The sequence below is a fragment of the Lycium barbarum genome, chromosome 9 (genome assembly GCF_019175385.1).
Source record: "Lycium barbarum isolate Lr01 chromosome 9, ASM1917538v2, whole genome shotgun sequence".
Classification (NCBI taxonomy): domain Eukaryota; kingdom Viridiplantae; phylum Streptophyta; class Magnoliopsida; order Solanales; family Solanaceae; genus Lycium; species Lycium barbarum.
Window position 1 is genome coordinate 86,979,393 of NC_083345.1, and position 14,728 is coordinate 86,994,120.

Consider the following 14,728-nt stretch of genomic DNA (forward strand, 5'->3'; position numbering starts at 1 on the left):
CATGAGCCCCATAATCAGAAATAGTTATCATGCTATCAGCTATAGCCAGTCTCAGTCTTGTAAATTGTTAATGTTGAACACTTGTATCTGTATTTTTGGGCCCTAGGCCACAGTTTATGCATACTATTGCTTGGGCCTGAGGCCACAGTTTTTGTGCACATTATTTGGGCCCTAGGCCACAGTTATATTTGCAGTTTTACAGGTGATTATTCATCCAGAACAGGGAGTACTTCAGCTTCTTGCTTTCCTGTTTAGTTCAATTTCAGTTTCAGTTCCAGTATTTTATTGCTTTAGTTGCTTTACATACCCGTACAATTCAAATGTGCTGATGTCCCTTTTTATTGCTTGGGGGCCTGCATCTCGCGATGCAGGTAACGACATACAGGTTTGATGATCCAGCTACTTAGAAGTGTTCGTATCAGCGACTGTGGTGAGCCCCAGTTTCGTTCGGGGCGATAGCAATCATGCGGGTCTTACAGCTTTCTAGACAGTTACCTTTTTGTATTCATTAGAGGCTTCATAGAAACAGTCCAAACATTCAGATATTTGTTATGTTAGCCTTGTAGACAGTTATACTCAGTCGTTCAGTTGTTTTGGTTTAGCCATGTTGGCTACTTTCAGATATGTTCAGATTGTCTAAATATTTTCGCATTATGATATTTCAGTCAGACTTTTAGTTAATCAACATGTGTTAGTTTTATTTTTGAAATTAGTTAAGTTTTGGTATCACATGTTGATTCAGCAAGCCAGTTGGTTCGCTCGGTCACATGCAGTCAGGCACCGGGTGCCGTGTTGCGTCCAGGCCCAGGTTCGGGGCGTGACAAAAATTCCGTTAGCCCTTTAGTTGCTCTAAATTGAACTTAAGCATGTTTTCACTGACCTAGGCTTAGTACGAATTCTCTTGAATGTAGAGTCACGAGCTTGAGAGGATAACGTTTAGTCATTAAGGAGACATAAAGGTATGTTAAGGCTAGTCCCTTTCTTTTAAAGGCATGATTCCTATGTTATGATTCTATTCATACTTTCCATAACTTCCTTATGCCGAAAAGTTAGAAGTTCATGATTCTTAAAAGCTTCTTATGATACCAAAGATGAGATGTTTTCTATGGTGAACATGATGATGATGATGATTTTAATGCTAGAAATTACAAAGCTTATGATTGTGATGCCATTGTGAGATTATTGAGCTATTTCATGAATTCTTTGATTTTTTTTTATTGTTGTTGATCTCACCTTATGAACTGTTCCTTCGGGGTGAGATATAGCAATGATAATTATTCCACAATATAGATCGGAGGTCACCGACCTTACATCACTCAGATAGAATTGTAGTTTTCACTTGGGCTCTCATGCATGCTTATTTTTATGTATGATTACACCGGGCCTAGTTGGCCAGGCAGACACCACTACGCTGGGCATAGTGGGCGGCTTATTGATAACACAGTGCCTAGTTGGCCGAGCAGTCACCACTAGTGGGTGGCATGAGCTGGTTACCCCGGACGCGGGCTAATAATTATAAGCAGTTTATATATATGGTTATGATGTTTTAAAAGTAAAAGTTAGCATCCATGATATTCGCCTCCAGAGGCAATCAGTTACAGGTTATCTCTTTATCTTATATTTCTTTACTACTTCATGATGTTATTATTCATGCCTTACATACTCAGTACATTGCTCGTACTGATGTCCTTTATTTTGTGGACGCTGCGTTCATGTCCGCAGGTAGATAGGGAGATGGTCCAGATCTGTAGGAGCTTTATCAGCATACATACAGGAGCACTCCACTACTCCGGAGTTGCAGTTTGTTGGTACATTCTTTTGTATCTATATTTAGGGCATGACGGGGTCCTGTCCCATTCTTATGACTTTCAGTACTCCAGCTAGATGCTCGTAGACATATGTAGATAGTAGATGTTTCATGACCTTATTAGTGTATATTATGCGCATCATTTTGTAACCTTGCCGGCTCGTTCATATATATGTTTGGAGTGGATTCAAAGATTACCTCATAATGAGTTTTATTTTGAGAATGACATTTATTCAGGATGAGTTATTTGATAGCTAGAGAAGTGGTCCACCGAGATAGATTGGAAGAAGTACGATAAGTGGTGCTCAGTAGGCTAGCTACGGGTACCCGTCATGGCCCTCTGGTTGGGTCGTGACAAAAGTGGTATCAGAGTGGTTCCGTCCTAGGGCGTGTCTACGAGTCTTGTCTAGTAGAGTCTTGTTTATGGGTGTGAAGCGCGCCACACTTATAAACAAGAGGCTGCGGGGCATTTAGGAATAATGATCGTTCTTCTTCTTTATAGATCATATGATATAGCCATGATGTAAGGTTTCTCCTTTTCCTAATTGTGTGTTATGCTTTCAGCGATGCGTATAAAGAGGAAAGCAATAGCTGCCCAGAATGGAAAGATAGCGGCAAGAAGGCAGATTGAACGGGGGCCCCTGGTAAATATAAAGAAGGGTGAGTCCTATAATAAGGCTCCATCCCGGACCTCTCACACTCCACCTATATTAGAGGAGCATGAAAGGGCTCCAGCTGTAGCTCCAATACCTTCAGTTCCTCCACCAGGTGCTTCAGGACAATAGATGACTGAGGTTATTCAATTACTGACCCAGTTAGTTGCAGCCCAAGCTCAGCGGCAGGGTGCGGTTCAAGGTGACAGAGCGGTTAGTGCAAGAGCCCGTGATTTTATCAGCTTGAATCCTCTAGAATTTTGGGGTCAAAGCCAGATGAAGACCTGAAAGGCTATATAGATGAGATGCTGAGAACGTTGAGGATAATACATACTTCTGATACTGAGTCAGTGGAGTTGACTTTCTACAGACTGCGGGATGTGGCCGTTCTTTGGTACAATAACTGAATATCTTCGAGAGGGGAAAATGCGCCTCCCCCGGTATGGCAGGAGTTCGTAGATGCCTTCATCCGTCATTATTTGCCACCCGAGGTCCGACGGGCCCGAGCTAACAGGTTCTTAAATCTAAGGCAAGGAAATATGAGTGCTCGGGAGTATAGTCTCCGCTTCAATTCATTGGCTAGGTATGCTCTGGCTATGGTAACCTTCATGAGAGACCGGGTACATCGGTTTGTGAGTGGCTTGAGGCCACATTTGATTAAAGACTACTTAACAGCTTCACTCCAAGAAGGGATGGATATTTCTCGTATTCAGGCCCATGCCCAGAATTTGGAAGAGCAGCTGCAGCTGCAGCCGCATAGGGGTGAGCCCGATATTGACAGAGGGCATAGTAAGGGAGCCAGATCTGCAGGTGCTAGTAGTGAGTATAGAGGGGTTTAGAGGCAATAGTATTCTAGGTATTCAGGACAATCCACAGTTAGTGCGCCTTCTCGATTTGTGGGCAGGAGATTTGACCGCTCTATTTATTCTGGACTAGGTCAAGGCTCTAGAGTTCCGGGTCCCCAGTTTGGAGGCGATTTTAGTCAGAGGAGACCACTTGTACCACGTTGCAGTCAGTGTGGTAGATTACATACAAGTCAATATCGCCAAGGCTCAGATGCTTATTATGCCTGTGATCAGACTGGGCATATGATGCGTGATTGTCTATTGATGAGTAGCAAAGGTGGGACCCAACCCACAGGATCAGTAGCCAACTCTTCTTCATCTGTGCGCCCTGTGGGGAAAGGCTCACAGGCACCATCAGGTCGTGGTAGGGGCAGAGGGGGAGCATCCAGTTTAAGTGGCCCTCAGCCCCGTATTTATTCATTGGTCGAGCGACAGGATTTTGAGTCCTCCCCTGACGTTGTCGCAGGTCTATTATCAGTATTCTGTAATGATGTTTACGTATTGATTGATCCGGGGTCTACTTTGTCATATATTACTTCTTATATTGTTGATCGTATTAGGGTGAAACCCGAGCCAATCAAACCTTTTGAGGTGTCTACTCCTGTTAGTGACCCGGTAATAGCTAGACAAGTATATAGAAACTGTGTGGTTGTGGTGTGTGATTGTCATACTGTAGCTGATTTGATTGAGCTAAAAATATTAGATTTCAATGTTATTATGGGCATGGATTGGTTGGCCTCTTGTTATGCTAATGTTGATTGTAGAACGAAAATGGTTCGATTCCAATTTCTGGGAGAATCCGTGTTAGAATGGAAAGGTAATACAACATCTCCAAGAGGTAGTTTTATTTCCTATCTCCAAGTGAGGAAGATGATTGCTAAGGGATATACTTATCATTTAGTCCGGGTTCATGACACCGAAGCGAAACCGCCAACTCGTTAATTTGTTTCGGTAGTAACTGAGTTTCCAGATGTGCTTCCAGATGACCTTCCAGGTCTTCCACCAGGACGGGAGATTGATTTTACTATTGATGTGCTACCGGACACTGAACCCATATCTATTCCTCCTTACAGAATGGCTCCTGCAGAATTGAAAGAGCTAAAGGCACAACAGAAGGATTTGCTCGAGAATGGATTGAAAGAGCTAAAGGCACCTGTCTTGTTCGTAAGAAAGAAAGACGGTTCCTTGCGAATGTGCATTGACCATAGGCAGTTGAACAAGGAGACAGTAAAGAATAAATATCCGCTTCCGAGAATCGACGATTTATTTGATTAATTGCAGGGTTCTAATGGGTTTCAAAGATAGATATGAGATTAGGATATCACCAGGTGAGAGTTACAGAAGAGGATATTCCGAAAATGGATTTCAGAACTAGATATGATCATTATGAGTTTTGGGTAATGTCGTTTGGATTGACTAATGCCCCGGTGATATTCATGACCTTGATGAATAATGTGTTCAGGCCTTTCTTAGATCTATTCGTGATTGTGTTCATCTATGATATTCTGGTATATTCTCGATCAGAGGCGGAGCATGCAGATCATTTACGTACAGTCCTTGGAATTCATCGAACTCAAGAACTATATGCTAAATTTTCAAAATGTGAGTTTTGGTTGAATTCTGTAACTTTTTTGGGCCATATTATCTCAACTGATGGTATTCAAGTAGACACTCAGAAGATAGGGCTGTGAAGACTTGTCCAAAGCCTACAACACCTACGGAAGTCCGTAGCTTTCTAGGGTTGGCAGGATATTACAGAAGACTTGTAGAAGGATTTTCTTCCATTTCTGCACCATTGACGAAGCTAACTTAGAAATCAGTGAAGTTTCAGCGGACCGATGCTTGTGAGCGAAGTTTTCAAGATCTGAAAGATAGATTAACTTCGGCTCCGGTCTTGACACTTCCATAAGGATCAGAAGGTTTTGTTGTGTATTGTGATCCTCCAGTGTATGGTTGGGATGTGTGTTAATGCAGCACGGTAAGGACATTGCCTATGCTTCAAGGTAGTTGCGGAGACACGAAAAAAACTATCCGACCCATGATCTTGAACTAGCTGCGGTAATTCATGCACTAAAGATGTGGATACATTACTTGTATGGTGTTCATGTTGATATTTATACAGACCATAAGAGTCTTCAGTATATTTTCAAGCAGAAGCAGTTGAATCTACGGTAGAGGCAGTGGTTAGAGCTATTGAAAGACTATGACGTGAGTATTTTATATTATTCTGGAAAGGCGAATGTGGTGGTTGATGCTCTTAGCAGTAGATCCATGGGCAGTCTATGTGACGTTCAGCCCAAAACAAGGGAATTAGCTCGTGAACTTCAACAGCTAGCTAGCCTAGGAGTTCGCTTAATAGACTCGGGCAATGAAGGAGTTGTTGTTCATCACCCAGCTGTTTCATCCTTAGTAGTGGAGGTGAAAAAGTGCTAATATGAAGACCCCAAGTTGAGTTATTACAAGGATACACTTCCTCAGAAAGAGAAATCACTATTTGAGATTTCTGCAGATGGGGTTCTCAAGTACCGAAGCAGTTATGTGTCCCGGATGTTGTAGGATTACGCCGTCAGATTCTGGAAGAAGCCCATTATTCCCGTTATTCTTTTCATCCAGGAGCGACAAAGATGTACCATGATCTTAAGTCAGTGTATTGGTGGGATGGACTGAAGAAGGATATAGCAGAGTTTGTAGCTCAATGTCCAAATTGTCAACAAGTGAAAATTAAGCATCAAAAGCCAGGAGGATTGTTGCAAGCTATGGAAATTCCAACTTGGAAATGGGAAGTGATTAACATGGATTTTATTGTAGGCTTGCCTTGTTCTCGGCGTAAGTATAACTCCATATGGGTAGTTGTTGACAGACTTACGAGGTCAGCTCATTTTCTACTAGTTAGAACTACTTACTCAACAGAAGATTATGCAAAGCTGTATCTTAAAGAGATGGTGCGACTTCATGGTGTCCCAGTATGCATTATCACAGATAGAGGGGCACAATTTACAACTAATTTCTGGAAGTCCTTTCAAGAAGGTTTGGGAACTCAAGTGAGACTTAGCACAACATTTCATCCATAGACTGATGGACAAGCTGCATGCACTATTCAGACCTTGAAAGATATATTGCGGGCATGTGTATTAGATTTCGGGGGTAATTGGGATGATCATTTGCCACTTATTGAATTTTCATATATTAACAATTATCATTCCAGTATCCAGATGGCCCCGCATGAGGCCCCATATGGGAGGAAGTGCAAATCGCCAATTAGATGGTTTGAAGTAGAAGAGATACAACAAATAGGCCCAGAATTGATCCAGCAAGCAGTGGAAAAGATTAAGCTTATCCGAGACCGGTTGTTGACAGCCCAGAGACGTCAGAAATCTTATGCAGACAATTGTCAATGAAACTTGTAATTCCAAGTTAATGATTGGGTATTCTTGAAAGTGTCGCCGATGAAAGGTGTGATGAGATTCAGAAAGAAGGGAAAGCTTAGTCCCCGGTATATTGGGCCTTACAAGATTGTGCGCAAGGTGGGCCAAGTAGTTTATGAACAAGAATTGCCTTACCCAGTTTTTTATGTGTCAATGCTTCGTAAGTGCGTTGGAGACCCTTCCAGAATTGTGCCTATAGATGATGTCCAAGTTACCTAGAAACTATCTTATGAAGAAGTACCCATTTCCATTCTTGATAAGCAAGTTCGGAGACTTAGAACCAAAGATATAACTTTGGTAAAAGTTTTATGGAGGAATAATAGCAGAGAGGAAATGACTTGGGAAGTAGAAGAAGATATGAAGTTCAGATATCCGCATTTATTTGCACCCTGGGAAAGGTTCAGGCAGAAGCATCATTGTCCCCAGGTATGTAATGCTTCTTTTGATAATTTCATGGTCGTGTGTGGCCAATATTGTTATTGTGTTGAAGCCCTGTGAGGAATTGTATATTTTGGGTTGTTGTGACAAGATGGTAGTGGTATAGTTACAAGGGAAACTCAGGGGAAATTTTTGCTGAACTCTTAAGAATTTAACATTCGTGGACGAATGTTCTTAAGAGGGGAGGAATGTTACACCTTGGAGGAGATTCATGTTATTCTCATGATGAGTAGACTAATATGAGTCTAAAGTGTACGTGAATTCCCTACAAGTAATAAAGGATACTTAATAATTCTAATTAAGATTCCAAAGACATTTGAGGCAAAAGAAAAAAGCTCATCGGAGAAAGTTAAGGTAGAGTCTTGTTTGGGAGAATTTCACATCATTTGAGTTAAGCCTTGCTTATCATCACTTTGATAAAGAGATATAGAGCCCATTGGATGGTTAATGAAGTTTTATATAAGTGCCAAGAAGTTTTCATAAGGATTGGAGGTCAAACAAATCAAAGAGAGCATGATTACACGAAATCGAGAAATTGGGGCAGTGTGCGCCCGCACACTAAGTGTGCTAAGCCGTACAATGTGCGCCAACTTCCCAAATTGAGAGGGTTCACTGCCCAGCACCTCCCCTAAGTGGTGGGGGGAGTGTGCGACCGCACACTCAGTGTGGAAGGTCGCATACTCTCCGCCAACTTGGTCGAGAGGCAAAAATGCTACCTTTTTAAATCCCAATCGATCCTAAGTTCATTTCTAACTTCTCCCACTTGTTTATCCACCTCTCTAGACACTTCGAAGGAGTTCTTGAAGGTTCCATACCACTCCACACCCTTCCATAACCATCTAAAGAGAGAATCATCATTTACACCCCAAGGTAATCAAAGAAAAGTGATTGTTCTTGATTTCTTTCAAAGTTGGAATGAACTTGATCTTGAAGGGAGTTGAGCTAGGCAAGGTTCCTTGAATAAAAGGTATGTTTTTCATCTTATGCATATGGTTGGATGGATGTAAAGGTTTAGTAACCCCTTAGAAAGCAAAAGAATTAAAGTGGAGAAGCCATGGATGTTGTAGTAAGAAAGGAAGATGACTATGGTGCAAACTCGAAAAGGGGATTTTGGTTGGAATTGATGTTAAATTGAATATAATTACTTGAATATGATATTATAGATGTTGATAGTGTGATTTGGGAGTTTTTTTTTTATGATATGGTAAAAGTTAGTGAAATAGGGGGAAATGCTGCCCAAATTCCGTTAGCCCTTTAGGTTCTCTAAATTGAACTTAAGCATGTTTTCAATGACCTAACCTTAGTACGAATTCTCTTGAATGTAGAGTCACGAGCTTGAGAGGAGAATGTTTAGTCGTTAAGGAGACTTAAAGGTATGTTAAGGCTAGTCCCTTTCTTTCAAAGCTATAATTCCTATGTTATGATTATATCCATACTTTCCATAACTTCCTTATACCGACAAGTTAGAAGTTCATAATTCTTAAAAGCTTCGTATGATACCAAATATGAGATGTTTTCTATGATGAACATGATGATGATGACTTTAATGCGAGAAATTCCAAATCTTATGATTGTGATGCCATTAGGAGATTATTGAGCTATTTCATGAATTCCTTGATTTTTTTTATTGTTTTTTATCTCACCTTATGAATTGTTCCTTCGGGATGAGATGTACCGATGATTATTATTCCATAATATAGATTGGAGGTCACCGACCTTATGTCACTCTGATAGAATTGTAGCTTTCACTTGGGCTCTCATGCATGCTTAGTTTTATGTATGATTACATCGGGCCTAGTTGGCCAGGCAGACACCACTACGCTGGGCGTAGTGGGCGGCTTATGGATAATACCGTGCCTAGTTGGCCGGGCAGTCACCGCAAGTGGGCGGCATGAGATGGTTACCCCAGACGCGGGAGGCCCGGGCGCAGGCTAATATTAATAAGCCGTTTATATATATGTTTATGATGTTTTAAAAGTAAAAGTTAGCATGCATGATATTCGCCTCCGGAGGCAATCCGTTACAAGTTATCTCTTTATCTTATATTTCTTTATTACTTCATAATGTTATTATTCATGCCTTACATACTCAATACATTGCTCGTATTGACGTCCTTTCTTGTGTGGACGCTGTGTTTATGCCTGCAGGTAGACAGGGAGACAGTCCAGATCCCTAGGAGCTTAAGCAGCACATATACAGGAGCACTCCACTACTCCGGAATTGCGGTTTGTTGGTACATTCTTTTGTGTCTATATTTAGGGCATGTCGGGGTCCTATCCTGTCCTTATGACTTTCAGTACTCCAACTAGAGGCTCGTAGACATATGTAGATAGTAGATGTTTCATGACCCTATTAGTGTATATTCTGTACATCATTTTGTAGCCTTGCTGGATCGTTCATATATTTGTTTGGAGTGGATTCGAAGATTACCTCATAATGAGTTTTATTTTGAGAATGGCATTTATTCAGGATGAGTTATTTGATAATTAGAGAAGTGGTCCACCGAGATAGATTGGAAGAAGTACGATAAGTGGTGCTCGATAGGCTAGCTTCAGGTACCCGTCATGGCCCTTTGGTTGGGTCGTGACATGATCCACATTGTCCAAGTCATATAAGAGTTTTAGGTTAATCGGTCTCTAGTAGAGTCTTGATAATCGGTATGATGAGCTATGTATCTATCTTCGAGAGGCTATATGAAATTTAGGAAAACTCTAATCTTTCATTCATTATCATACATACTTGATTCCTATGAATTCTAAGAGTTTCATTGTTTCATTCTCTCACAGATGGTGAGGATACGATCAGCTGCAATTGGAGACCAGGAGCCTGCACCCGTACCCGCAGCTACTGTTGCTCGTGAGGGACGAAGGTGAAATGGTAGAGGGTGAGGTCGGGCTAAAGTACACATTACTAGACTAGCCAGAGGACGAGCACCAACTACTGCTTAAGCCCATGCTAGGGATATGACTCCGGACCTAGAAGAGGAGCATGTTCAGGCGGATGTGGTTGGACCCTTCCAGGCACCAGCTGGATTCATTGCTACTCCTGTTCTTCAAGACACTCTGATGCATATCTTAAGCTTCGTTGAGGGTATGGCCTAAGCGGGCATACTATTGGTTGCTCCAGAGGGTTATCAGACTAGAGCTGGAGCTCATACTCCTGATCTGATAGTTACTACAGGGTATAGAACCCCAAGGGCATAGCTAGCTGCTGATACAACTCCTCAATTTTAGGGTTTTCTAGTTCTAGTTGTTGTGGTTCGCCCAGTTTTCCAACCTACTATGACCGTGGAAGAGCAGAAGAGGTGGGATAAGTTTGAGAAGATGAATCCACCATAGTATGATGGGCGTCCTGATGATGATACGTATGAGTTTTTGGTTTGTTGTCATGAGCGTCTGCACAATTTGGGGTTGTGGAAATGAAGATAGTTGGCCCGGCAAGTAGTGGTGGACGGTTTTAGTTGATACTAGACTAGCTGGGTCAGCTCTACGTACTTGGGTTGAGTTTTGTAGCGTGTTTCTGGAGAAGTGGGAGCCCTGTAGCTTGAGAGATGAGATGTGAGAGCAGTTTGATAGGTTTGAGCAGCATGGAATGTCTGTGACCGAGTATGAGATGATGTTTCACTCCCTATCTCGCCATACTTTGACCGTTCTAACTGATGAGACAAAGAGGATTAGGAAGTTCATTAGGGGGCTGTCGTATCACCTTCGAGTTGTAGCGACGCAGGTGGAAAGCTCGGGAGGTACTTTTCAGGCAGTGGTGGATGCTGCGTTAAGTGTTGGATCTGTTAGGCGTCAGGAGTTTGCAGATACATCGGGCAAGAAACCTCACAGCTCAGGCAATAGATCAGGCAAGAAGCTTTGCAGCTCGAGCAATTATGGGGATACTTTGTCTTGAGGTAGAGGTTGTCATGGTAGGGTTTATCATCCCCAGTTCAGTAGAATCGTTTAGGCAGCGACGCAGAGTTCAACATATGGTTTTTTTGAGTTGTGGCGCCTATGGTTCATGGTACAGTTCTCAGGGTTCTCATTCCCGACCTGGAGGTCGAGGAGGTTATTTCAATTATTCTAGCCCTCCTTGACAACCCATAGCTCGTCGAGGTTTTTATGAGTGTGGTGACTTAGGGAATTTTGTGAGGGTGTGCCCTAGACTTAGACAGAGTGACCCATACTCAAATTCTTAAATGCTGCACCTAGGTCACTGGCGCAACGAGTTAGAGGCAGTGCACAGAGTGGCAGAGGTAGTTGCTATTCTAGTAGAGGTGGGACTCAGACCGATCGTGATGGTGGTCGTGGAGGTTCTCAGGCTGAAAGTGGTCGTGCTCAGTGCTATTCATTCCCAGGTAGACTAGAGGCACAAGATTTTGATGCGCTTATCACATATACTATTTCGATTTGTTGCCGGTTAGCTATGACATTCATTGATCCGGGCTCTATATATTCTTATGTGTCTACTTACTTTGTGTTTGGTTAGGATATGCTATATGAGTCGCTTGATGTCCCTGTTAATGTTCCTACTCCTGTTAGGGATTCCGTAGTGGCAGATCGATTATATCGATCTTGTGTGGTTAATTTGATAGGGTATGACACTTGGGCTGATTTGATGATCTTAGACATGGTAGATTTTGATGTTATTCTTGGTATGAATTGGCGTCCCCTTATTATGCGATCTTGGACTGTCATGCCCAGACGGTTACCTTCGTTATGCCATGAGTCCCCAAGTTGGAGTAACAGGTGTGACTAGTCATTTGCTGAAGAAAGTGATATCATTCCTTAAGGCTCAACGGATGGTGGAGAATGTGTGTTTAGCATATATGGCCTATGTTAGGGATATTAGCACTGATACCCCTCCACTTGAGTAGGCACCGGTAGTGAGGGAGTTTTTCGAGGTATTTCCCGACATATTTACCAAGTGATCCACCGAATCGTGATATTGACTTCTGTATTGATTTGGAGCCGAGTACCAAGCCCATTTCTATTTCACCATATCAGATGGCACCAACATAGTTGAAGGAGTTGAAAGAACAATTTCAAGACATGTTAAGTAAGGGGTTTATTAGAACCAGTGTTTCCCCTTGAGGTGCTCCGGTGTTGTTTGTTAAGAAGAGGGATGGGTCTATGCGCATGTGTATCGACTATCAATAGTTGAATAAGGTTACCATCAAGAACAAGTATCATACTCCTCTAATTGATGATATATTTGATCAACTTCAGGGTACATTGATCTTCTCCAAGATCGGTTTGAGGTTCAGTTATCACATGTGGAATATTAGGGCGAAGGATATCCCTATGATAGCCTTCAGGACCTGTTATAGTCATTATGAGTTCCTAGTTATGTCTTTTGGGATGACTAATGCCCAGTAGCCTTTATGGATTTGATTAACGATAATTTCTGTCCGTACTTGGATTCTTTCATGATTGTCTTTATCAATGATATCTTGATATACTCTCATAGTAGATCGGAGCAGGAGCAACATTTGAGAATAGTGCTTGGAATTCTGAAGGAGACTCATTTGTATGTTAATATCTCGAAGTGTGAGTTTTGGATCGATTTTATGGCATTTGTGGGTCTTGTGGCAACCAACGATGGGGTTATGGTGGATCCTAAGAAGATTAAGGCAATTCGTGATTGGGTCAAGCCTACTTCAGTGACCGAGATTCGGAGTTTCGTTGGCCACACTAGTTGCTATTGGTGTTTTCTAAAGGGATTCTTATCTATTGCATCCTCTCTGACTAGATTGACTCAGAAGAATGTACCCTTTTAGTGGTTGGATGAGTGCAAGGCAAGCTTTCAAAAGCTCAAGACTTTGTTGACTATAGCTCCGATTTTGACTCTTCCTGCTGAATGAGAGGGCTTTACTATATATTATGATTCTTTATGGATTTCCCTTGGTTGTGTTTTGATGCTGAAAGGGAAGGTGAAAACTTAAGCTTCAAGGCAGTTGAAGGTGCATCAGAAGAACTACCCCACTCACGAATTGGAGTTGTGGCGGTAGTATTTGCATTGAAGATTTGGAGGCACTGTTTGTATGGTATGCATTGTGAGGTGTTCACGAATCATAAGATTCTTTAGCTTATTTTCAATCAGAGAGATCTTAATTTGAAGCAGTGAAGGTGGTTAGATATGCTTAAGGACTATGATATGTATATTCTTTATCATTCAGGCAAGGCAATTTAGTAGCGGATGCCTTGAGTCGTAAGACGGTGAGTACGGGCAGCCTAGCATGTTTATAGGTTGGGGGCGACCTTTGGCTATGGATGTTCAATCTTTGGCAAATGGATTGGTGAGACTTGATATTTCGGAACCTAGCAAAGTTCTGGCTTATGCGGAGGCACAGTCTTCCTTATTGGAGCTGATTAGAGCCCAACAGTTTGATGATGCAAAGTTGTGTAGAATTCGAGATAACTTGTAGAAAGGAAAGGCAAGTGGGGAAATTCTTGATGATGACGGGGTTTTGAGGATCAAGGGCCGTCTATGTGTTCCCCATTTGGGTTATTTGACTAGATTGATCATGGAAGAGGCTCATAGTTCGAGGTATTCTATTGATTTGGGAGCTACAAAGATGTTTCGAGATTTAAAGCAACATTATTGGTGGTGTAGTATGGAAAGGGATATCGCAGGATTTGTGACTAAGTGTTTGAATTGTCTACAAGTGAAGTATGAGTACCAAAGGCCAGGTGAAATTACTCAGAGGATACCCATACCTGAGTAGAAATGGGAGAGGATAACTATGGACTTTATGGTAAGATTACTGCCGACTTTGGGAAAATTTCATGTTATTTGGGTCATTGTGGACCATTTGACTAAGTCAGCTCATTCCCTACTGGTTCAGACTACCTACAATTCAGAGAAATTAGCCAGGATCTACATCTGAGAGATAGTTCATTTGCATGGTGTACCTATTTCTATCATTTTGGGTCGAGGCACTCAGTTTATGTCTCATTTCTAGCGATCCATACAGAAGAAGTTGAGTACGCGAGTGGAGCTTAGTACGACATCTCACCCACAGACTGAGGGTCAGGTTGAACGTACTATTCAGGTCCTTGAGGATATGTTATGGGCCTGTGTGATTAATTTTGATGGTCATTGGCACCAGTTTTTGCCTTTAGCTGAGTTTGCTTACAACAACACTTACCATTCGAGCATTGAGATGGCACCATTCGTGGCATTGTATGTTAGGAGGTGTCATTCTCCATTTTGTTGGTTAAATGCATTTAAGGTGAGTCCTTGGGGTACAGACTTGCTTTGAAATTCCTTGGACAAATTCAAGTTAATTAAGGAGAGACTTTTTACAGCTCGGAGTATCCAAAAGAGTTATGTGGATTGGAAGGTTCATGACTTGGAGTTCACGGTGGGTGAGTGAATCCGGTTGAAGGTTTCACCCATGAAGAGAGTGATATGGTTTAGGAAGAAGGGCAAGTTGAGCCCTAGGTACTCTGGTTCGTTTTAGATTTTTCACCTTATTGGTGAGGCAGCCTATGAGTTGTCTTTGCCTCCTGGTTTGTCGGGTTTTCACCCTGTGTTTCATATTTCTATGCTCAAGAAGTATCATTATGATGG